The sequence below is a fragment of the Mobula birostris genome, chromosome 14, assembly GCF_030028105.1.
Source record: "Mobula birostris isolate sMobBir1 chromosome 14, sMobBir1.hap1, whole genome shotgun sequence".
In the NCBI taxonomy this organism is placed as follows: Eukaryota; Metazoa; Chordata; class Chondrichthyes; order Myliobatiformes; family Myliobatidae; genus Mobula; species Mobula birostris.
Genome location: NC_092383.1, coordinates 95,392,780 through 95,419,025, shown reverse-complemented (window position 1 = coordinate 95,419,025; position 26,246 = coordinate 95,392,780). Strand labels below are relative to the sequence as shown.

At 45.9% G+C, this 26,246-nt stretch overlaps 1 long non-coding RNA gene across 2 annotated transcripts in view; it reads left to right on the top strand.

The window, feature by feature from the left end:
- Positions 1-26,246, top strand: part of LOC140209569 (uncharacterized) — a 59,370-nt gene that overhangs the window by 28,376 nt on the left and 4,748 nt on the right. Inside the window, exons 1-2 of one of the 2 annotated variants that reach the window (XR_011889015.1) lie at positions 7,524-7,583; positions 10,225-10,668. The exons of the other annotated variant lie outside the window; for it this stretch is intronic. This is a non-coding gene — a long non-coding RNA (uncharacterized lncRNA). Of the gene's footprint in view, positions 1-7,523; positions 7,584-10,224; positions 10,669-26,246 lie in introns of those variants that run through there. 2 annotated transcript variants of the gene reach the window in all.

The following is a 26,246-nucleotide window of genomic DNA, read 5'->3' as shown; positions in this document are numbered from 1 at the left end:
CACCAATGTAGAGGAGGCCGTAATGGGAACACCAGATACAATAGACGACCCCAACAGATTTGCAGGTGAAGTGCTGCCACACTCGGAAGGACTGTTTAAGGCTCTGAGTGGAAGTGAGGTTGAAGGTGAAAGACCAGATGTAGCTTTTCTGAAGCATTTTTGGCCCCTTGACCAATCAAGTTCACACCACATTTTGCCCATCTACATTAGATTTGCTCACCTTAGGTTTCATAATGAACTTGATCATAATTGCCTGTTTTCCGACCTTAGCTTCTTGCTCTATGTTGAGTGAGTTTCTTCCATGCAATCATATCCCCTTAGCTACTTTAAACTTTTCAAAGGCTATAAATGCGTGGTGGTGTGGAGATACATCTCTACCAAAGGAGGTGTAAAGCACAGGTCACCCTTGGACAAGGTGTAGCACCTGCTCAGCCCCCGATCAGGGTCATGTGAAGTCATGGGAGCAGGTGGTGGATGGTCGTATGAGCAGCTGGTGCATATCACAAGTCCTGGTTATGTGACCACCGACGCCAGGCAGACAATCTCTGAAGAGTATTGATAATGGCTGGGGGCACCTGTCTTGTAAAGACACTGCCCAGAAGAAGGCAATGGCAAACCACTTTTGTAGAAAATTTTGCCAAGAATAGTCAAGGTCATGGAAAGACCATGATCGCCCATGTCATACAACACGGCACATAATAAACGAACAGAGGCCATAAAACTTCAATCCAAAATGCACCACAACTGCAGTATTCCCGTGAATGCCAGCTTGTGTTTTTAGGCAAGGACTAATTTCAAAGTAAATTTATTATCGAAGTACTTATATGTCACTATACTGTGTACTGTCACTGTAAATCACTATATGATTCACAGTAGAATGAAGAAATATGACAGAATCAATGAAAATCTACACACAAAGAGTGACAAACAACCAATGTGCAAAGGAAGACAGACTGTATAAATAAAAAATAATAATAATAAATACATACTTACTTTAGCCCTTCACCAGCAGCAGCTCACCAGATTCCTGAGCCAGTTTTTCAAGTAATCCGCAGGTGTAACCAATCTTTGAAGCTCCTTCCTCTCCCAGGGATGAGGACCGATGTTTCTGTAACACTGGCGTTTTACGGGGTGGGGTTGCTCACCCCGTGCTCGCCCTTCCTTTCACAGCCGGGCTTGGGACAGTCCATGGCGGAGTTCATAAATAGATAACACTGAGAACACGAGTTGTAGAGTCCTTGAAAGTGAGTCCATAGGTTGTGTGGAATCAGTTCAGACGAGGTGAGTGAAGCTATCCACAATGGTTCTGAAACCTGATGCTTGTAAGGTAAGAACTCTTCCTGAACCCGGCGGAGTGGGACCTAAAGCTCCTGCACGTCCTTCCCAAAGGCAGCAGCAAGAAGAACCTGGCCTGGATGGCGAGGAGTCCTTGATGATGGATGCTGCTTTCTGGTGGCAGTGCTCGATAGTGGGGTGAGCTTTGCCTGTGACGACTGGGCTAAGTGCGTTCACTGTTACAGGCTGAGCGAGGGAACAAGGAGGACTTGGACCTGTGTCAGACTGTGACTTTATGTTGATGCTGTTGTTTGATTGAAGTGGGAGAGTGGCTCTGTATTCAAATAGTTCTGTGTCACACTCAGATGAATTCTGTGTTTAAGGGTGGACAACAGGTGGAATGCCTGGTCATGCAGAGGGGGTACATGAAGTTGGAATTCTAATACTGTACATGATAGGATGGGTAAGCTGAACCTGAGCTGCTGGAACTTTGTGCAGTTCACAATCACCAGTGCTATCAGAATCAGCTTTACTATCTCCGACACGTCATGAAGTTTGTAGTTTTCCAGCAGCACTACGCTGCAATACATAAATTACAGTAAGTCACAGTTTTATTGCTGTGCAATGCCCCCCATACTGGCTGCATCACTGTCCTTTATGGGGGGGCAGTGCACAGGATCAAAGGTAAGCTGCAGAAAGCTGTGAACTCAGTCAGCTTCATCATGGGCACCAGCCTCCCCAGCAACGAGAACATCTTCAAGGAGCGATGCCTCAGAAAGATGGCATCCATCATTAAGCATGTCCATTCCAGCACCCATTTCTGGAATGGACATTGAACCCATGAACACTGCCTCACTACTTTTTTGCAATGCAACAGTAGAGGACACAATGAGGCCACACTCAAGTTGGAGGAGCAACACCTTTTATTCCCTCTGGGTAACCTCCAACCTGATGGCATGAGCATTGATTTCTCGAACTTCCAGTAATGGCCCTCGCCTCTCATTCACCAGTCTCCATCCCTTTTTCCTTCTCTCACCTTATGTCCTTGCCTGCCCATCGCCTCCCTCTGGTACCCCTTCTTTCTTCCATGGCCTTTTCTGCCCTCTCCTATCAGACTCTCCCTTCACCAACCCTATATGTCTTTCACCAATTGACTTTCCAGCTCTTTACTTCACCCCTCCCCCTCCCGGTTCCACCTATCATCTTGTGTTCCTCCCTCCCTCCCCCCCCCCCACCTTTTAACTCTACTCCTCGTCTTTTTTTTTTCTCCAGTCCTGCTGAAGGGTCTCGACCCGAAGCGTCGACTGTACTCTTTTCCATAGATGCTGCCTGGCCTGCTGAGTTCCTCCAGCATTTTGTGTGCGCTTCATGATTCATTGAGTGTGTGTCTTCAGGTTCCTGTACCTCCTCATTGAGGGTAGTACTGAGAGGAGGGCATGTCCTGGATGGTGAGGGTCCGCAGCGATGGATGACACATTCTTAAGGAACCCTTTTGAAGATGTCCTTGATGGCAGGAAGGGTTGTGCTCACGATGGTGCTGGCCGAGTCCAGAATACTGAGCAACCATCTGCGATCCTGTGCATTGGAGCCCCATCACGGTCCGTTGTGGAGGCTCCCATGAGCAGAAATGTCCCATTAGATGGATGTGTTTAAGGTGTTTTGAAAGAATGAAGTTATAGCCTCTGTATTTTCGGGTATGGTTGGAAGCACCTGCAGTAACCTTGGACAGACTACTTAACAATCTCAACAGATCTGCCACAGTTGAGTGCACTTTTGAGCAACCAAATCGTGATGAACTCTGTCCCAGTCAGTTCTGTAGCTTGCACTAACTCCACCCAATGTTCATTCTTTCTGGTGGAATAATTCACAGGTGCTGCAGGTGTGCGTGAAAGTTTAACTAAAAGATGTGGAACTCACTGTTGGCTCTCCTGTCGAAGAAATGGAGAGCCTCGTTATCTACTGCGCACTGCAAATGAGCTTCTAGCTTCTTCCCCCTTCCTTGCAAGGAGGAAATGGAGGGAGATGAAGGGTCTCCGGCTGAAATGTCAACTGCGTATTCCTCTCCATAGATGCTGCCTGACGTGCTGAGTTCATCTGGAATTTTGTGTGTAAAAGAGAAGTTCCTGCAATATAAGCAACACATATGAAATGCTGGAGGAGAAGGCAGTGGACAATGGAAGAAAGGGAAAGAGGATGGGGCACCAGAGGGGAATGTTGCAGAGAAGAGAAGGGGTGAGAGGAGAACAGGAATGGGGAATGGAAAAGGGGAGAAGGAGGAGGGTGGAGAAATTACCATAAGTTAGAGAAGTTGGTGTTCGTGCTGTCAGGATGGAGGCTACCCAGATGGAATATGAGGTGTTGCTCCTCCTCTGTGAGTGTAGCCTCATCATGCCAGTAGAGGAGGCCATAGACCGACGTGTTACATGGCACTATTGCAGCTTGGAGCATTGGAGCTCGGCGTATAGTTCCAGCTCGTCAGTAAGGGGTTTGTATATTCTCCCCATGGCTTTCCTTTGGGTGCTCTGGCTTCTTCCCTTAGTCCAACGATACAGCTGGTCATTGCAAGTTGTCTTGTGACTAGGCTAGGGTTAAATAGGTGACATGCTGGGCTCAGCTCATTGGGCCGTGGGGGTGGGGGGTGGGGGGAAGCCTGTTCTGCTCCATATCTCTAAATAAATAAAATGACTTGGAATGGGAATGGGAAGTTGAATTGAAGTGGATGGTCACTGGGAAATCCCACCTGGTGGATCTGAATGTTTAATTCTTAGATTAGACTGTTTAATTGATATTTTCTTCTCAGTTTAACAATTAATTATCTGCTTGTATTTAGGTAATTCTTATATGCATATAATAGTTTAATATGCCCCTTACTGGTTATATTGGGTATACTGGTATAATTCTGGAAGCTTCTCTCAGTAGGGCATTGATTGAATAACTGTTTTCTCATTGGTTAACACTTATCTGCAAATTTGAATGGACTTTTTCTTATCTATGGGTATAAAAATAGCTGCTCTATGCTGGGCACCATCTTAGTTCCATTGTCTTTTTCTTTGTTTGGCAGATCTTTATTACTGTTCATTTCACTTTTCCTTTGTTCTATCAACGCTAAATAAAACGGTCATGGGGCAACAGGTTTTGCGCCTCTTTCCTGACTTCCGAAAGAACCTTGGATTAGAAACATCAGAATCCAACACCATTTACAGGAGATGTTGCAAAGCTGCTCGATGAAGCTGTTCCTTCATCTATGTCGGATCTCACCGATGTAGAGGAGGCCACACCTGGAGCACTGGATACGGTCGACGAACCTGACCAGACTCGCAGGTGAAGTGTCGGCTCACCTGGATGGACTGTTTGGGGTCCTGAGTGATGTTGGAGGAGCAGGTGTTTCACCTTGTGAAATCATCCATTGTGTAGTCCACTCTGTCAAGTGTAGGAAGTTTTGTTAAAGGACCAAGGAGAAAGTGCACACAGCATTCTCGATATGTTCATCTCCAGAGACATCAGTAAGAAATTTGTGTGTTTCAATTTATGTAGTTATTCTGATTTTGGATCAACAGGGCTATTAATGCGTAAGAAAAGTAAGTTGAGTCATAGACACTACGGCCCTTCTAGTGTGCTGAAGTGTTATTCTGCCCAGTCACATCGACCCATATAGGGACCATAGCCCTCCATATCCCTCCCATTCATGTACTTATCCAAACTTCTCTTAAATATTGAAATTGAACCCACATCCGCCATAACCTCTGGCAGCTCATTGCACACTCCTACCACCCTCTGAGTGAAGCTGTTTCCCACTCCTCCACCCAGGTTCCCCCTGAATATTTCATCTTTCACCCTTAACCTATGACCTCTAGTTCTAGTCTTGCCCAACCTCACTGGGAAAAGCCAGCTTGCATTTACCCTCTCTATAACCTTCATGATTTTGTATGCCTCCATCAAATCTCCCCTCAATCTCCTTTGCCCCAGAGAATAAAGTCCGAAGCTAGACCAAGGTGGTTCGTGTTGCAGATAAACAGTTTCAAGAGAGGATGTGGGTGAGTGGTCATGTCACCCAGGAGAGCCTCTCCACAGACTCTGGACGCGAGGTGGGGTTCTTTATTCGTGAAACTGTTTATTTGTGCTGAACGTTCTCTTTCCTCGTCATCCAGATACTAACGCATGAAAACTATTTTTGAAATGGGCAAGGAACCAAAATGTATTCTGAAAAGTTGTTTGCGATTATCAGCGTTTCCTGCTGAAGTTGGAAGGTCAGCATATGAAGGGTTAATGGTGTATTGCGGTATTGTTTTGGAAACTGCTTAGGGTGGATATCTCGCAAGGGCAGAAAGAGCGATGCGCAGAGAAACTGTGCTGGCATTCTAGTAACCAGAGTCTGCTGCCAACTGGTAGGAGTTGAGAGAACTGAAGTTCCACAGTTTGACACAAGGAGCAGCCAAGAGAAATTCTTGCTGCGTCACAGAGCTCAGCCGATAGGTCTGTACGAGTCAGCACCACTGCATCAGGAGGGTATAGGCAGAGACACAAATAGACAGAAAAACCCAGCAAAGGGTAGTGTTTACGCCGGAGACTGGGGAGAAAGCAGCGGTGAGAGCGGATCTGTGTTTCCGAATGAGGAGCAAGACTGTCGGTGTCTGCAGTGATTATGTAAGGCAGCACACCAGTGAATCTCTCTCATTTGTGTCAGAGGCGAGGAAAAGTGGAGTAGGCTGAAAGAGTTAATGTGAATGGTTTCTGGAATATTCGAGGCGAGGCGATTCGGGCAGAGGAGCAGAGGCTGCGCGAAGGAAGGAGGGGTCGGGCAGCTACAGCCGAGCCCTGAGTCATCGAGCTGTGGACGACTGTGACCCCAACGCAACAGCACACCGGACACCCCGGTCCCATGCAGCCCATCGTATACAGCTTCCCATGGAACCTCTCCCGGATCTGACTTTCTGGTATGATTTCTCTTTAATCAAAATTGTTTTATTTTTAAAGAGGGGATTGTTGAGATCTGCTGCTCCAGTACCTGCTGGAAAACGAGAGCGTAGTGACCGTCACTGCTGCACTGCGCAACGGTGCGCCGGAGCACATTGGCTAGCGCTGGTCCTGGCCCGCGTGGAGGTTTATTACAGACCGGGCAGCCCTGCTCTCTCAGTACACCACAAGAGTAAATGTCACCAAGCCTGGCGTTGGAAAGTTGTTTACCTTGTTCTCTCTGCGTCTCAGCCTTGGCACGAAGCCAGCTCACTTGTGATAGACTGTCTTACTGCACTGCGTCATCATGTACATAGCCAGCTCCTGCTTCCATTGGCTGTGGCTGGGCTCTCTGCACAAGCTCTCCTGTGACTGGCTGACAGGCTGGCTGTGTGCTCAGGTCCTGAACTGATTGGCTGAGCCAGTTATTATCTGCTGCGCTATTGGCTCAGGTGTTTCAGCTTTTCCGTCATTGGCTGGGTGGCCAAATTACCTGGTTAAATTAGCGTGGGCAGTCTGGACAGGAAGCATGTCTTATTCACGTGTCTCGTGTATTTACACTGCACTGTTCAGTAACACACAGCTAGAAATCAAAGCTTTCTGAATGTGTCACATGATTTTCTCTTTTTTAAATCTCTGAACATTCTGACCGCAATCTTTAAATCTGTCACGGATTGAATGAGAGGAGATTTACATTCCCTGTTTCATACGTCTCCAGCTTCCTTAACCATTTCAGTAGATTTATCTAAAGAAAACACACTCTCTCATTTTTTTTTAAGTTTGCTTAATGTTAGAAATCCCTTAATATTCTAAGCTGAGTGTGTAGACACAAGAGATGCTGGAAATCCAGAGCAATACACACAATATGCTGGAGGAACTCAGCAGGTCAGGCAGCATCTATGGAACTAAATAAACAGTTGTCATTTTGGGCTGAGACCCTCCATCGGGACTCTTCATAAAACTTGATGATGAATCTTGACCTGAAGCATCAAGTCATTATTCATCTCAACAGATGCTGCCTGACCTGCTGAGTTCCTCCAGCATTTTGCGTGTGTTTACAAATATAATGTGACTAGATAGAATTGACTTGGAACCTGGTTATGCCTCATTTGTGGATAGCTCAGTATTTATTTTCAGTTCAGCATTTTTATTCTCTGCAGCACACATAAAACGCTGGAGGAACTCAGCAGGTCAGGCAGCATCTGTGGAAATGAGTCAACAGTCGATGTTTCGGGCCGAGACGCTTCTCCAGCACTGATGGTGTCTGAGATTGGGAGCATATAAGCTGCCTTTCCCTGCCGTACGACACCCAAAACAAGTGAAGCTGCCGGCTCGCATCATGGCCGAGATTTAGGGTGTGTTTCTATTTGGACATTTATGTGAGTTTAAATATTATGAGGGTGCAGCCAACAGAAAATACTGAGCGTGCAGTAAATGCGTTGGTACGGTGCTGCAGTTTTGACATCACAATGCACCAGTGCCCAGTGCGTACCTGCATTCTGTGCTGTGCGGAACCAGAGACACTCGCCGCTGCCCGGCTGTAACCCTGTCCACTCTTACAGATGGGCCTGGTGTAGAGCAGGAGATGGGCGGAAGAGTGTACAGGGTCTGGCGTCTCTATCACTCCCACCTTCCTCCCTCCTCACACACTGATCTTGCTAGTTTACTACCTGACGAGGAAGCCCTCATTTCTTGCCAGTCCATGGAACTGGAAGATAATCAGTGCCCAAGTACAGAACCCGCAAGTGGGGAGGGGTGGTGGTGTCCGTGTGACATTATTAGACTATTGTAGGGAGGTCAGACGCCAAACCACCCTCCAACTTTCCTCTCCTCCACGCACTCCCAGGGTCAGCCAGGAGTGCTCTCCACAACCTTCCTTTGGTGGCAGCTATACCAGACTCCCGCAGGGTGGGCAGGGCTATTGGAGGGGTCAGCGTGTCGGGCGCAAGGTGGGGAGTAGTGATGGTGTGGGGGGATCTCTGTGTCTTGGTGCAAAAGGAATGGTATGCATGGGTCAGTGGGTTGGTGCTCCCTACACCAACACGTGTCCCATGCCCATATCCCTCAACTGACATGTTCACTGATCCCATGTCCCTGCACCAACATGACTCCCACCCCTCGGACAGCGACTACACGTTCCTGCACCAACATGTCTCCCGCCCTTCGGTCAGCGATCACACATTCCTGCACCAATATATCTCCTGCCCCTCGGTCAGCGACTACACGTTCCTGCACCAACATGTCTCCTGCCCCTCGGTCAGCGACCACACGTTCCTGCACCAATATGGCTCCCGCCCCTCGGTCAGCGACCACACGTCCCTGCACCAACATGGCCCCGTGGTGTTCTCCCTCAGTTTTCCCCTGTCCTGGTGAGACTGTCCCTGAGTACTCAGTCTGATACAGGCTAGTGTCCCTGCCTCCCACAACCTGCCCCGTACACCAGCGAGTATCGATGACCATCCGATGACTAACTGATGATCACCCAGTAACTAAATAGTGACAACTGATGATCAACTGGTGACAACCAGTAACAAACCGATGACCAACTAGTAGCCAACGGATGACTAACTGGTGACCAAACAGTGACCAACGGATTATTAACTGGAGACCAACCACTAGCAAGTCAGTGACAACCTAGTAAACAGATGACTAACTGGTGACCAACTAGTTATCTGGTGACCAACCAGTAACCAACTAGTGAATGACCAACTGAGAACCAAACACTAACCAACCAATGACCAACAGATTACCAACCGATACCAATCCTCCCCACAGGGTATCTATCACCCAGGGTTGACTTCCTGCCTCGGGCCAATAATCAAGGAGAGCTGTGGCCCCTCGGTGGGGAGAGGGAGGCCACCCTGCCTTTATCTCCCGTGTGGCCCACTGCGTGTCCACCTTTTGCTGGTGCTGATCCCATCCTCCCTCAACCCACCACTGGCTCAGTCCCACCGTAGCATTAGGGGGGCTTTGAGTGTGACCGCTTGGTGGCTGTCTTCCCCAGTGCTCACCACAGGCTGTCTGAGGCTTGCTTGCTAGATAGCTGGGGTGCAGTGGAGTGATGCATCAATAATTACTGTACTGCTTCCATAGCAACCCATGTGTTAACTCGCACGCAACCACTCCTCCTGAATTATAGAGCAGAAGTGGCTGCGGGGAAGGTAACCGGCATGTGGCCAAGAGCAGAAATCCATTGGGTGTTCCTGCCTCTGCCGGGGCTCTGGTCACACCCCCACCCCAGAGACGGCAGAGATTTAGGCAGCTGCTGACAGACAGAAATGTCTCCATTGTGGCATTTGGGATATTCCATCGTCCATCTTCCCCAGAACAACTGATGGAATTCTACACTGCCATCACAGAGAGAATCCTTACATCAGCCATTACTGTCTGGTTTGGAGCAGCGTCCTTTCACTATAGTGAGCCATCAGGTCGGCAGAAAAGGTCAGTGGCAGGACTACTGTGTGTCCAGGTCAAATCTCACTTGTCAGAAAAACTCGATGTCGACTCTACCACCCGGCAAACTGCCTTTTCCAAAACCTCCCTTCCGCAAAGCACTATCATGCTATTAAAACAAAAAACTTCACACCATCTTAAAGTCTCTTCCTCCAGGCAGTTATTCTGATCAACCATTTTAATTAGCCCTCCTCCACCCCCTCAGTAACTGCAGTGTAAACACCTTAAGCCACTTTTTATAATGTTGTTTCCATTGTAAATACATGTTGGCATTTATGCCCATATTATTCCACATCGCACTTTAACATCTAGCTTTATTCTATATGATTCTTTATAATGGTTGAATGTGGTTGTTCTTTGTTGCATGTTGCACCCTAACCAACACACCACGGCAAATTTCTAATATTTATTTATTTATTGTGATACAGCCTGCTGGCTTTTCTAACCACGCCGCTCAGCAATCCTTGATTTAACCCTAGCCTAATCACAGGACAATTTACAATGACCAATTAACCTAATTGCAGGTATGTCTTTGGACTGTAGGAGGAAACTGGAGCACCTGGAGGAAACCCTCACAGTCATGGGGAGAACCTACCATCACTGGCAGCCCATTCCACTCACTCACCGCTCTCTGCATAAAAAAAGCTTACCACTGACATCTCCTCTGTTCCTACTTCCAAGCACCTTAAAACTGTGCCCTCTCGTGCTAGCCATTTCAGCCCTGGGAAACAGCCTCTGACTATCCACACGATCAATGCCTCTCATCATTTTATACACCTCTATCAGGTCACCTCTCATCCTCCGTCGCTCCAAGGAAAAAAGGCCAAGTTCACCCCAGAACTGAGCACGGTACTCCAAGTGTGGTCTCACCATGGTCCTATATAGCTGCAACATTACCTCTCGGCTCCTAAACTCAATCCCACGATTGATGAAGACCATTGCGGTGGAGGCGGATACGATAAGGTCTTTTAAGAGACTCCAAGACAGGTACATGGAGCTCAGAAAAATAGAGGGCTATGGGTAACCGTAGGTAATTTCTAAGGTAAGGACATGTTCGGCACAGCTTTGTGGGCAGAAGGGCCTGTATTGTGCTGTAGGTTTTCTATGTTTCTATGTAACCTACAAGCTCCTTACAGAGAGCAGTGAGATTTGAATCCAGGCTGACTGTTCTGTAATGCGTTGTGCTCACCACTACACTACCGTGCTGCCTTATCGTACTAAGGAATCATTCAGTAGTCTTATAACAGTGGAGTAGAGGCTGTCCCTGAACCTGGTGGTACGTGCTCTGATCAATATCTGTCTTCGCAAATGAAGATTCATCCTGTCCCTCCAATACCACTGTTGTTAGACTCACTGATTTGTACTTCCCTTGACTCATCAGGTCCAAGGGATTTATACACTTTGTGCTAAGCAGATGCTACTGTGCCGTCCCATATATGTAAATATGTACGGTGGACAAAGTTGATCCTTAAAGTCTCAGTGAACCGAGGCCCTGTCTACTCAGACCATGGCACCAAATGTCCTGGCCTTCCTCCCTCTGCCCTCAGGCCCCCTTTAAACCAGGAGAAGAGGTGACCCCAACAAGGCCCGGTGGCTGTTGGACGCGGAGTAAAGACTGAAAGTGGAGCTGGACAGGTTTTTGGACATTGACGATTGCCCAAGACTGCGGCCAAGGTGCTCCATCGGATTCTTGATTGCTCTTCACTCTCAAATTAGGCGGCTAGAATCAGAATCAGGGTTTATTTTCACTGTCGTTTTCGACGTGAAAATGACTGCTCCCCAGCAACGCCTCTACTGCTTCAAGAGGCTAAAGGAACTTTGCATGTCCCCGTGGAACCTCACCAATTTTTATCGATCCAACATATAAAGCCTTCTGTCTGGATGGTATCGTAGTGGTACCCATAACTCTTTACAGTGCCAGCGACCGGGGTTCAATTTGCACCCCTGTCTGTATGTTCTTCTCGTGACCATGTGGGTTTCCTCCTGGTGCTCTGGTTTCCTCCCACATTCCTAAAGGCATACCACTTGGTAGGTTAATTGATTATGTGGGTACATTTGGGTGACATGGTCTCATTGGACCAGAAGGGCCTCTTACTGCGCAGTATCTCGAAGTCAGGGGTTCCCACCCTGGGGTCCGCAGTTAATGGTAGAGGTCCATGGTGTAGAAAAATTTGTGGACCCCTGCTCTAAGTAAGTAAGTAAATAAATAAAATGGCTTGGCACAGCAACTGCTCTGCTTGTGACTGCAGGAAACTGCCGAGAGTTATGGACACTGCACAACAGATCACGGAAATCAGCCTCCCCTCCATGGACTCTGTCTGCACTCTCTAAACACAAAATAATCTGCAGATGCTGGGATCAAAGCAACAGTCACAGCACGCTGGAGGAACTCAGCAGGTCGGGCAGCATCCATGGAAACGATGAGTCGACGTTTTGTGCCCGAACCCTTCATCAGGACTGAAGAAAGAAGAGGGGGAAGGATTTGAAGAAACCTACCTACAAGCATTCATTGCTGCCCAACCTGCTGAGTTCTTCCAGTGTGCTGTGAGTCTGCACTCTCACTGCCTCAGTAAAGCAGCCAGTGTAACCAAAGACCCCACCCATCCCAGACGTTCTCTCTCCTCACTCTCCCATCGAGCAGCAGATAAAAAAAGCCCGAAGCATGTACCACCTGGCTCAAGGACACAGCCCTTTCCCCATTGCTATGAGACCATTGAATCGTTGCCTAGCACAATAAGTCAGACTATTGACCTCACAATCTACTTCATTGTGATCTTACATCTTATTGTCTACCTATGCTGCACATTCTCTGTCGCTGTTACACTTTATTCTGCATTCTGTTATTGTTTCACCTTATTCTTCCTCAATACGTGGTGGGATGGAGATACGTCTCTACCAAAGGAGCTGTAAGGTGCTCCTTCCCTCCGCTAGCCTGCAGGTCACCCTTGGGCAAGGTGTAGGACCTGTTTAGCCCCCGATCAGGGTCATGTGAAGCCACAGGATCAGGTGGTGGATGGTCGTATGAGCAGCTGGTAAGTCCTGGTTATGTGACCACTGACGCCAGGCAGACAATCTCTGAAGAGTATTGATAATGGCTGGGCTCACCCATCTTGTAAAGACACTGCCCAGAAGGCAGCAATGGCAAACCACTTCTGTAGGAATGTTTGCCAAACCAATCATGTTCATGAGACCATGATTGCCCATGTCATATGACACGCATGCAACGATGAAGATGACCTCAATGAACCATGTAACAATCTGATCTGTATGAACAGTATGCAAGTCAAGCTTTTGACTGTATATTTGGTTAATAAGCCTGTAAGACACAGGAGCAGAATTAGGCCATTTGGCCCATTGAGTCTGCTCCATCACTTCATCATGGCTGATCGATTTTCACTCTCAGCCCCAGTCTCCTGCCTTCTCCCCATGTCCCTTCATACCCTGACCAGTCAAGAATCTATCATCCTCTGCCTTAAATATACTCAATAACTTGGCCTCCACGGCCGCCTGTGGCAACGAGTTCCACAGATTCACCACTCTCTGGCTGAAGAAATTCCTCCACACCTCCATTCTAAATGAAAGTCCCTCTATTCTGAGGCTGTACCCTCTGGTCTTAGACTCCCCACCACAGGAAACATCCTTTCCACAATGTGACAATAGTAAACCAGAAAGCAAGGCATGAAAATAACACATTTTACCTCTTAAAACAGTGATAATAAGTCTGATGCTGATTCCAGCATCTGCGGAATCTCTTGTGCTTACGAGTCCGATTCTAGTTGCCTCGACTGATAAAGGAATAAGGATGTAAAATCTTCGCCACTCTGTTTCTGTCAATAGCACAGCATGACAGCCGGAAGATTTTGATAATGTGCTTAAGGATTCCGAAGAAACCACTGAGCAAAGGGGTCAGCTGGAAGACGACACGTAAGCAGTGAGTGAGATGTAGAGTTCACTGCCCACCACTTCCCTGACACAAATTACCAATTCATCTTGTACAGATCTGAGAAGCTAAATGGGTCTCTGGTCACAGAATAGTCAAAAGCTAGTTTGTGGAAGTTCACTTGCAGCAGCCAGTTAATATTGTGGCAGTTTCAGTTAAGATCACACAACAACAGATTAGAAGTTGGCAGTAGCTGAGCTAAGTGCGCTTTCATTTATTTAATTTGGACCGATGAATTTAGTCTGTATTGTTATCAGCTGATACAAGATGCATACCTTTTGTATTACTCATTTGTTCCCTTTCGAAGCTGCCACAGTATCTTCAGGGTCACAGTTTCAAGGGTGCCTTGATCTTGGCTGACTGAAATCCCAGGCAACATCTGGGCCAAAGTCACTGCCCTTATCTTAAGTTTTGTTTTTAAAGCCAAATTCTAAATATTTTTCGTCTTTCTCGACACCAAGTGGATGATAGAAAGATGGAGAGCTATGTGGGAGAAAAGGGTTAGCTTGATCATAGGGTAGGTTAAGATGTCAGCACAGCATTGCGCACCTAAGGAACTGTACTGTGCTGTACTCTTCCATGTTCTTAAAAACATTTTGTTTTTGAAAGAAATGAGAGACAATGAAATGCTTTCATGAAAAGTTACTGCATCCTTAAACTGTATTATCAGCAAATTAAACAAACTTGTGGCTATTTTTCCTTATTTATACTCGATACACTCCATCATCTCTCTGCTTTACAACAGTGTGCTACATTTGTCACCCACTTCACAAGCTTATACGGCTGTATCAGTGCTGTAAATGTAAATCTTCGTCTTTAAATTGCAGAATGGAACTTTTCCAAGTTCAAAGTAAATTTATTATCAAAGTACCTATATGTCACCGTATACAAAATTTCTACAGATGAGAGCATTCTAACTGCATCCTCGTCTGGTATATGGGAGGGGGTAGGGAGAGCTATTGAAATAAGCTGCAGAGTAGTTGTAAACTTAGTCAGCTCCATCATGGGTACTGGCATCCGTAGTATCCAGGACATCTTCAAGGAGTGATGCCTCAAAAAGGTGGCATCCATCATTAAGGACTCCCATCACCCAGGTCATGCCATGTTCTCATTGCTACCATCAGGAGAGAGGTACAAGAGGCTGAAGGCAGACACTCAGTGATTCAGGAGCAGCTTCTTTCTCTCTGCCATCCAATTTCTGAGAGGACATTGACCCCATGAACATTACCTCACTACTTTTTTATTTCTGTTGTTGCACTACTTATTTAATTTAACTATTTCATATACAGTACAAATACATCTTTACTGTAATTCACAGTTTTTCTCTATTATTATGTGTTGCAATGTTCTGCTGCCACCTAGTTAACAAATTTCATGACTTATGCCTGTGATATTAAACCGATTCTGAGATTTGTTTTATAACTATATAACCATATAACAATTACAGCACCGAAACAGGCCATCTTGGCCCTTCTAGTCTTACCCTATCCTATTCCCACCGACCTGCACTCAGCCCATAACCCACCATTCCTTCCTGTCCATATAGCTGTCCAATTTAACCTTAAACGACAACATCGAACCTGCCTCAACCACTTCTGCTGGAAGCTCGTTCCACACAACTACCACTCTCTGAGTAAAGAAGTTCCCCCTCATGATACCCCTAAACTTTTGCCCTTTAACTCTCAACTCATGTCCTCTTGTTTAAATCTCCCCCACTTTCAATGGAAAAAGCCTATCCACGTCAACTCTACCTATCCCCCTCATAATTTTAAATACCTCTATCAAGTCCCCCCTCAACCTTCTACGCTCCAAAGAATAAAGACCCAACTTGTTCAACCTTTCTCTGTAACTTAGGTGATAAAACCCAGGTAACATTCCAGTAAATCTTCTCTGTACTCTCTCTATTTTGTTGACAACTTTCCTATAATTTGGTGACCAAAGTTGTACACAATGCTCCAAATTTGGCCTCACCAGTGCCTTGTACAATTACAACATTACATCCCAACTCCTATACTCAATGCTCTGATTTATAAAGGCCAGCATACCAAAAGCTTTCTTCACCTCCCTATCCACATGAGATTCCACCTTCAGGGAACTATGCACCATTATTCCTAGATCCCTCTGTTCTACTGCATTCTTCAATGTCCTACCATTTACCATGTATGTCCTATTTTGATTAGTCCTACCAAAATGTAGCACCTCACATTTATCAGCATTAAACTCCATCTGCCATCTTTCAGCCCACTCTTCTAACTGGCCTAAATCTCACTGCAAGCTTTGGAAACCTACTTCAATATCTACAACTCCACCTATCTTATCTGCATACTTACTCATCCAATTTAGCACCCCATCATCCAGATCATTAATGTATATGGACCCAATACAGATCCCTGAGGCACATCACTAGTCACTGGCCTCCAATCTGACAAACAGTTATCCACCACTATTCTCTGGCGTTTCCCATCCAGCCACTGCTGAATCCATTTTACTACTTCAATATTAATACCTAACGATTGAACCTTCCTAACTAACCTTCCGTGTGGAACCTTGTCAAAGGCCTTACTGAAGTCCATATAGACAACATCCACCACTTTACCCTCGTCAACTCTCCTAGTAACCTCTTCAAAAAATTCAATAAGATTTGTCAAATATGACCTTCCACGCACAAATCCATGTTGACTGTTCCTAATCAGACCCTGACTATCCAGATAATTATATATACCATCTCTTAAGAATACTTCCCATCAATTTACCCACCACTGACGTCAAACTCACAGGCCGATAATTGCTAGGTTAACTCTTAGAACCCTTTTTAAACAATGGAACAACATGAGCAATACGCCAATCCTCTGGCACCACTCCCATTTCTAATGACATTTGAAATATTTCTGTCAGAGCCCCTGCTATTTCCACACTAACTTCCTGTAACGTCCTAGGGAATATCCTGTCAGGACCTGGAGACTTATCCACTTTTATATTCCTTAAAAGGGCCAGTACTTCCTCTTCTTTAATCATCATAGAACCCATAACTTCCCTACCTGTTTCCCCTATCTTACACAATTAAATATCTTTCTCCTTAGTGAATACCGAAGAAAAGAAATTGTTCAGAATCTCCCCCATCTCTTTTGGCTCCTCACATTGCTGTCCACTCTGATTCTCTAAGGGACCTATTTTATCCCTCACTATCCTTTTGCTATTACTATAACTGTAGAAGCCCTTGGGATATATTTTCACCTTACTTGCCAAAGCAACCTCATATCTTCTTTTAGCTTTTCTAATTTCTTTCTTAAGATTCTTTTTACATTCTTTACATTCCTCGAGCACCTCATTTACTCCATGCTGCCTATATTTATTGTAAATCTCTCTCTTTTTCCGAACCAAGTTTCCAATATCCCTTGAAACCCATGGCTCTCTCAAACTTTTAACCTTTCCTTTCAACCTACAGGAACATAAGGATTCTGCACCCTCAAAATTTCACCTTTAATTGACCTTCATTTCTCTATTACATTCTTCCCATAAAACAAATTGTCCCAATCCACTCCTTCTAAATCCTTTCGCATCTCCTCAAAGTTAGCCTTTCTCCAATCAAAAATCTCAACCCCGAGTCCAGACCTATCCTTCTCCATAATTATATTGAAACTAATAGCATTGTGATCACTGGACCCGAAGTGCTCCCCAACACAAACCTCCGTCACCTGACCTATCTCATTCCCTAACAGGAGATCCAACACTGCCCCTTCTTTAGTTGGTACCTCTATGTATTGCTGCAAAAAACTATCCTGCACACATTTTACAAACTCCAAACCATCCAGCCCTTTTACAGTATGGGCTTCCAAGTCTATGTGTGGAAGATTAAAATCTCCCACAATCACAACTTTGTGCTTACTACAAATATCTGCTAACTCCTTACAAATTTGGTCCTCCAATTCTCGCTCCCCATTTGGTGGTCTATAATACACCCCCATACATGTTACTACACCTTTCCCATTCCTCAATTCCACCCAAAAAGCCGCCCTAGATGAGCCCTCTAATCTATCCTTCCAGAGCACCACTGTAATATTTTCTCTGACAAGCAATGCAACACCTCCCCCTCTTGTCCCTCTGATTCTATCGCACCTGAAGCAATTAAATCCAGGAATATTTAGTTGCCAATCACACCCCTCCTGTAACCATGTTTCACTAATAGCTACCACATCATACTTCCAGGTATCAATCCGTGCTTTAAGCTCATCCACCTTTCTTATAATGGTCCTAGCATTAAAGTAAATGCATTGAAGAAATTTTCCACCTCTTACTCTCTGTTTATCACTAACGGTGCAAACAACTTTACTATTTTCTTTATCTTCCTTCTTCCCTACATCTGTTCCTACACTCTGTTTCCCCTCCCCCTTGTATCTAGTTAAATCCACCAGAGCCTCTCTAGCAAACCTACCTGCAAGAATATTTGTCCCCCTCCAGTTCAGATGTAAACCGTCCCACCGGAACAGGTCCCATCTTCCCTGGAAAATTGCCCAATTATCTATAAATCTGTACCCCTCCCTCCTGCACCATGTCTTCTGCCACGTGTTGATCTGCGCTATCTTACTATTTCTAAACCCGCCTGCACGTGGCACTGGTAGCAATCCTGAGATTGCTATCCTGGAGGTCCTGTCCTTTAACTCGGCGCCTAACTCCCTAAACTCACCTTTCAGGACCTCTTCACTCCTCCTACCTACGTCATTGGTCCCTACATGGACCATGACATCCAGCTGCTCACCCTCCCTCTTGAGAATACTGAGAACTCGACCCGAGATATCGCAGACCTTGGCATCAGGGAGGCAACAGACCATCTGGGATTCTCGATCTCTTCCACAGAACCTCTTATCTGTCCCCCTAACTATCGAATCTTGCGGACATCCACAGGAAAACAAAGAAGTACAATAGAATCAATGAAAAACGACACACAAAGACTGACAAACAACCGTTATGCAAAAGAACACAAGTTGTAGAGTCCTTGAAAGTGAGTCTGTAGGTTGTGAAATCAGTTCCAAATTAAGGTGAGCGAAGTTATCCACACTGGTTCAGGAGCCTGATGGCTGAAGGGTAATGACTGTTCCTGAACTATCATCATTCTCTGCAGAAAAACTGACGCCTTACATCTCTGTTGAAATTAACCCTCTCACCTTAAACGCATCAAGATGCTCTCTAGTAGTGGACTTTTCAACCCTGGGAAAAAGATACTGTCTGTCTACTCTATCTCTGCCTCTCAAAATCTTATAAACCTCTATCAGATCGGCGTCAGCCTCCACCGCTCCGGAGAATACAACCCAAGTTTGTCCAACCTCTTGTTATAGCGATGCCCTCTAATCCAGACAATGTTCTGCTAACACGAGGAAATCTGCAGATGCTGGAAATTCAAGCAACGCACACAAAATGTTGGTAGAATGCAGCAGGCCAGGTAGTGTCTATAGGAAGAGGTGCAGTTGACGAAGGGTCTCGGCCCAAAACGTTGACTGTACCTCTTCCTATAGATGCTACCTGGCCTGCTGCATTCCACCAATGTTCTGCTAAACCTCTTCTGCAGCCTTTCCAATGCCTCCACATCCTCACATTCATATTAAACATCTCCTAAAAGTCCCCGGTGGATCTGCCTCTACCACCACCCATTCCTGGCACCTACCATTCATGCGTAAAAAAAATCGCCCCCTCGACTCCTTTGAAATTACCGCCACTGGCTTTAAATGCATGCCCTGGGGATAACCTGGAATTTAAACCCATCAAATGGGTACAGTAGTTCAAAGAAATCGTCTCCTTCTCAAGGGCAGTAAGGGCTGTCCTTGTTAGCAACATCTGATCCTGAAAATTCTTTATTTATATTTATTGTGATTCATGGCAGAATCAGCCCTTCAAGCCACACCATCCAGCAATCCCCTCACAGTTCCTTGCTGTATCTTAATGACCCAACCACCAGGGGACAGTGAAGGCTGAAGAGGTACACATGAGTGGAGAAAGCAGATGGCAGACGTGTCCAAAACTGGACAGTGTGCATTTGAGCCATGAAACAGGAGGATTAGACGAAGAACATTTTCACTGGGGGGGGGGGGGGAGAGGGTTGGAATCTGGAGAGCAGACTGTGTGAGGGGGTGGTGGAGGCAGTGTCTCACAACATTCCACATGAACATTGACGCGACGACTTCTTGAGGTGTGAGAGGCAATGGATCACATTGTGAAAAGCACAGATGGGTACGATAGTTATGCCGATCTTTGGTGATCTGATGTGTTGGGTGTTACGGTGGGTGCAGTGAACCGTCAGAGCAAGTGGTTGAGTAAGGTACGATAAAGATGTTTAAAAGACAGTTGGACAGGTACATGGAGAAGAAAGGCATAGAGTAGGGGTTCCCAACCTTTCTTATGCCATGGACCCTTACCATTAACCAAGGGGTCCATCGACCCCACTTAGGAACTCCTGGGAGAGAGGGTCATAGGCCAAATACTGCCTGGATTATGAGCTATGAGCAGAGGTTGGACAAACGTGGGTTGCTTTCCAAGGACTAGCTTGGGTGGGCATTTGGTCAACCTGGACCAACACGTCTTTCTTTGTCCTCATTACTCCTCATGCCTGGTCATAAAAACAATCAAAGGACCAGTAGTGACTCAGGGAGTGAGATGGGATGCCGGCAATTTTATCTGGATGGAAAATCGTACATTTCCTCTGTACGTCATTGTTATGATTGACTGCCTCTCTATTGGATGTTGAAGGGTAAAAATTATCTCTATCTGTCACACGTACGTCGAAACTTGCAGTGAGCTGCATCGTTTGCGTCAAATCGAAACGGCAAGGATTGTGCTGGCAGTAGCCGGCAGGTGTAGCTATGCCTCCAGCACCAACATAACGTGCCCACAACGACTACGTCATTGGGATGTGGAAGGAAACCGGAGCACCCAGAGGAAACCCACATGGTCACAGGGAGAAGACAGTCAGTGGAGGGAATTGGACCCCGATCTCACAGCCAGTGCTGTAAGACGTTCTCTAACCACTACACGACCATGATGCTCTCTCTGTGAACTTGGCTCTGAAGACAAATCCTGAACGCTGGCCGTGTGGGAACTTGGCCTGGAGCTGTTGGTAGAACAGCGAACCCTCAACCAATATTGAATCCCTAACACCCGACACACGTACTTAGAATTGCCAAATCCAGGGCCAGCAACTCCGGATGCGGCCTATCCTGAGGTTGGAGGTGGGTGGAAGGGGCCTGTCCTGGGGTTGGAGGCCTCTCTGTGTGTGCGCGAGTAGGTGAGTGGGAGGGAGGGACATGTCTGTGTGTGTGTGAGAGAGAGGGTGGGTGGTTGGAAGCGACCTGTGGGTGGGTGGGTGGGACCTGTCTTTGTCTGTGAGGGGCCTGTTCTGGGGTTGGAGGCCTGTCTGTCTGTGTGAGTGGGGTAGGCCTAGTGTGGGCATGTGGCCAAGTGGTCAAGGCATTCGACTAGCCACCTGAAGGTCGTGAGTTTGAGCCCCAGCCGAGGCAGCATATACTGTGTCCTTGAACAAGGCACTTAACCACACAGTGCTCTGCAACGACACTGGTGCCAAGCTGTGTGGGCCCTTACCCTTCCCTTAGACAACATTGGTGTCATGGAGAGGGGAGACTTGCAGCATGGGCAACTGCTGGTCTTCCATACAACCTTGCCCAGGCCTGCGCCCTGGAGAGTGAAGACTTTCCAGGCGCAGATCCATGGTCTCGCAAGACTAACAGGGTAGGTCTGTCCCGGGGTTGGAGTCCTGTCTCTGTGTGTGAGGGGGAGGAAAAGGGCTTATTTTGTTTTTGTTGTTGCTGTTTCGTTGTTCTGCTGAGCCGTGTGAGCGTGCTGTGTTGGCACTGGATTGTACTGGTGGCACTTGTAGGCTGTCCCAGCACGTCTTCAGGTTGTGTTGGTTGTTAATGCAAGCAGTGTTTCACTGTAAGTTTTAATGTACAATGTTCTATTTTGTAACTCCAAAATATTAAAACATTGGAAGGAAAACAAGGGGAATGTGAGTCTAACCTCGTTTTTTTCTTACTCTAAGCAAGGTGCGCACGTATAACATGGTGGCATAATGGTGTAGGCCATTTACATACTTTTACATTCAACGGGCAGTGCATCAACAAAAAGATGCTGAGTCAAACAATATATTTTCAATATTGCTGAAATATTAAACACACAACATACTTGTAATGAATAAATGGATCTGAATCAGAATCTGACCTTATTGGAAGAATGCTAAATAGTGTAGTTCACACAGACAGGTTTAACAAAAAGCAGTCTGTTTTATTAAACTTGAATGAACTTAAACCATTATCTATAAAGTATGCAAACTATTTGCTTATTATTTTGTTTATTTGGGTGGCTACAGCGCGTTGTACAAGATGTTGGCAAGGTCACACTTGGAGCATTGTGTTCAGTTTTGGTCATGCTGCTGCAGGAAAAATGGTATTAAACCGGAATGAGTACACAATAGAATTTTCCAGAACTTGAGGGACTGAGTGACAGGGAGAAGTTGGACAGGATAGGGCTTATTCCCCAGTGCAGGGGACTAAGAGGTGAATAAAATCATGAGGGGCATAGATGGGGTGAACATACTCCATTTTTTTCCCCCAGTTTAAGATGATAAGGGAAAGGTTTAATAGGAATTTGAGGGGCTATTTTTGAAGACAAAGGGAGGTATCTATGTGAAATCAGCTGCCAAGTCAGGTACATTAGGAAGTTTTAAAAGATAGGTGGACAGGTACACAGAATGAAAAGGTTTAGATGGTTATGGGCTAGTACTGACAAACTGGATAATTGGACTAGTATTGTTGGTCATCTTGGTTAGACCAGTTGAGCTGAACAGCCTGATGTTGTGTTATGTGACTCTATAACAGAGAACACGGAACAGTACAGCACAGTGCACACCCTTCAGCCCACTATGTTGTGCCTACTCCAAGATCAACCTAACCCTTCCCTCCTACATAGCCCTGCATTTTTCTACCACCCATATGCTGTCTAAGAGTCTCTTAAATGTCCCTATTGTATCTCCCTCTACCACCACCCCCAGCGGTTTTCCACGCACCCACCACTACTTGTGACTTGTGTCAAAAACCTACTTCTGACATCCCCTGGCAGGGAGGAGATACAGCTTTACAAAAGGAGGCGTAAGGCGCTATTTCCCCCCCACCCCCGCTAACCTGCAGGTTACCTTTGGGCAAGGTGTAGCATTGTTTAGCCCCCGATCAGGGTCATGTGAAGCCATGGGGGCAGGTGGTGGATGGTCGTACGAGCAGCCAGTGCAGATCACAAGTCCTGGTTATGTAACCACTGACGCCAGACAGACAATCTCTGAAGAGTATTGATAATGGCTGGGGTCACCTGTCTTGTAAAGACACTGCCCGGAAGAAGGCAGTGGCACTGACAACACTAGAGGACAGGATCGAGCCCAGGTTCCTGGTGTTTTGTAGCAGGTTCTCTACCCACTGTACCCAGTGGGGCTCCCCTTACCTCCGTTCACCCACCTGTCCGTCATCACCTTGATCGTGGTCTCCCCCTGTCTATACACGCGCGCGCGCACACACACATACACACACATACACACACACACACACGCACACACCTAATCTGTTGGGGCTTGGCATGAATGTATCTGACACAAACATTTCCAAGGCTCACCATCCTCATATCCGTGGTGAATGAGCATAGTCCCATAGACATAGATTTCATCATCACTCGCGGCTGTGGAGGCCAAGTCATTGGCTACCATTAAAGTGGAGGCTGATAGGTTCTTGATTAGTCAGGGTCTGTACTGTTGGTTGAGAGGAATGGAGTTGTTGACACTATGGTTTTCTTTTCTTCCATTTTTACATTGTTAAAATTGCCCAAGTCTTTTTAGTTTAGTTGATTAATTCTGTTTAGATTAGTTTTTTTTGGGGGGGAGGTTTTTTTTTCTTTTTTTTTCTTTTTTTCACGAGTTTTCTCTAGTTGCTTTCTTTCTGTCCTGTATTATTCTTTGGTATCCTACATGATTGGGAGTTTTGTCAATTAATACTATTTGGTTTTATAATTACTCATCTTAAGTATAACAATGTATTCCCAACAATTTTGTATTATTGCTATGTTATGTTTATATTTTATGAAACTAATAAGAAGGTTGAAAAAGAAAGAAAGATTAGTCAGGGTATCAATGGTTACAGGGAAAAGACAAGAGAATGGGTTTGAAAGGAATAGTAAATCAGCCATGATGGGATGGCGGAGCAGACTTGATGGGCCAAATGGCCCAATTATGTTTCTATATCTTATAGTACTATTGTGGTCTCTGACAGCACCTGGAGACCCAGCCTGTCCTGGAGTTGGAGGGCAGCCTGTGTACGTGAGCAGGTGGGAGGGAAGGGGCTGGTTCTGCTGCTGCTGTGCTCTGTGTTGTTCTGCCGAGCATTGTGGGTATGCTACGTTGGTGCTGAATGTGTTGGCACGCTTGTGGGCTGCCCCCAGCGCGCCCCTAGGTTGCATTAGTTGCTAACGCAAAAGGTGCATTTCACTATATGTTTCGATGTATGTGTGACAAATAAAGCTGAATCTGAACCAGGAAAGTTGGGAATTTCCTGTCAGACCTCCCAACTACTTCCAACATTTTCTATTTTATTTCAGCTCATTGGTCTTTGCAGTTTTTTCTTAGATTTATACTTTATACTTTGTCACCAAACAATTGATACTAGAATGTACTAGAATCACAGCAATATTTGATTCTGCGCTTCCTGCTCCCTGGATTACAAATCGATAGTAAATATTAAAAATTTAAATTATAAATCATAAATAGAAAATAGAAAAATGGAAAGTAAAGTAGTGCAGAAAAACTGACAGGCAGGTCCGGACATTTGGAGGGTACGGCCCAGATCCGGGTCAGGATCCGTTCAGCAGTCTTAACACAGTTGGAAAGAAGCTGTTCCCAAATCTGGCCGTATGAGTCTTCAAGCTCCTGAGCCTTCTCCCGGAGGGAAGAGGGACGAAAAGTGTGTTCGCTGGGAAGAGGGACGAAAGGTGTGTTGGCTGGGTGGGTCGTGTCCTTGATTATTTTGGCAGCACTGCTCCGACAGCGTGCGGTGTAAAGTGAGTCCAAGGACAGATTTCCAATTATTCTAACTTTACTATCAATAACCATTAACTATTATTCAAACTCTTGTTCCCCCTTGCTTAAGGCATTTTCACTATGTTCCTGATTGCAATTTATTGAGCTGGTGGATTATAAGTTCTGCTTCAATTATTTCAGTTAACAATAACACACGAGGTAAATAAATCCACATGTATTTGTTCGCACAAGTGTGATGGACAACCCAACATCTTCTCAAAGACCATGAGACTGCGTAAAGATTCAACGTAGTTACACTGGGATGTCTGATAAAGTAGAATATCTCCTATCGATAAAAAAGAGAAATGTTATTCCCAATTAAAATAATCTCTTAATCAGAAAGAACATGTGAAAAGTATGATATATTTTCCCAGTAGCTGGTCATAAATAAACGCCTGCTGGCCACAGAAATGTTTGGATTCTTTACAGAAAATCAAATAAAACACCGCCAATGCTGGAAATCTAAAATAAAATCAGAGAGTGATGGTAACACTCAGCAGGTGAGGTCACACCTGCGAGAAGAGGAACAGTTAATATTTTAGGTTGGAGATGCTACATTAAAGCTGAGAAGGAGACAGAAGAACGTGAACGGAGGGTGGAGGAGGGGGTGTCTCTGATGGGGCAAATCCAGTTGACCATGGGAATCGGTGTGAATCACAGTGATGTCAGTGAATGAGCGGGCAGTTAGAGAAGGAGAGCGTAGACAAGGGGATGTAGGAGTTGCAAAATAAAGAGTAGGAAGAGGTGCCCGGCAGGTCAGGCTCATCATGTCCTCCCAGAGAGAGAGAAGCAAAGGAAATGAGGAGGAACCAAGCTGAGCCAATATCACCAACAGAAATCCCATCAGCTGGACTTGTAGAGTACAAAAAAAGGGAATGAGAGAGGACCGAGCTGAGCCAGTATCACTGACAGGCAATCAATACTGACAGAAATTCTGTCGCCTGGACTTGTAGACTTCAGTATCCAGCCCTAAAGCTGAGGTGCATTTCCTCGAGTTTGTGTTGGACCTCACTGTGACAGGGCAGGAGGTCACAGGTCAGAGTGGAGATGGGATGGGGGTATTAATGTGCCAGGGACTGGAGGCTCAGGGTCACCCCTGAGGACTAAACACGGTGACCCTGGGCTACTGGTTAGTCGGTTTTAAGGGAACTTGGCCATGAGTTTCCGGGCACGCTGGGAGGCATTATCCACTGAGCCAGTGTCAGGTTGTCGGTAAGCACCGGGACACCAGGTTAGCGTAGTGATCAGTGTGTCAGAGGTCAGAGTTCAATTCTGGTGTCCACTGTAAGCAAGTTTGTACGTTCCTTCCTGTCTGTGCTGGGTTTCCACAGTCCAGAGACTTACTGGTTAGTAGGTGAATTGGCCATTATAAGTTGTCCCATGTTTAGGTTAGTTATTAGATTGGTAGGTTGCTGGGTGGCATGGCTCGAAAGGCTGGAAGAACCTGTTCCAGGCTGTATCTATAAATAAATAAATAAATCCAAACTACTAGCAGAGCTTCACTGTAGTTCC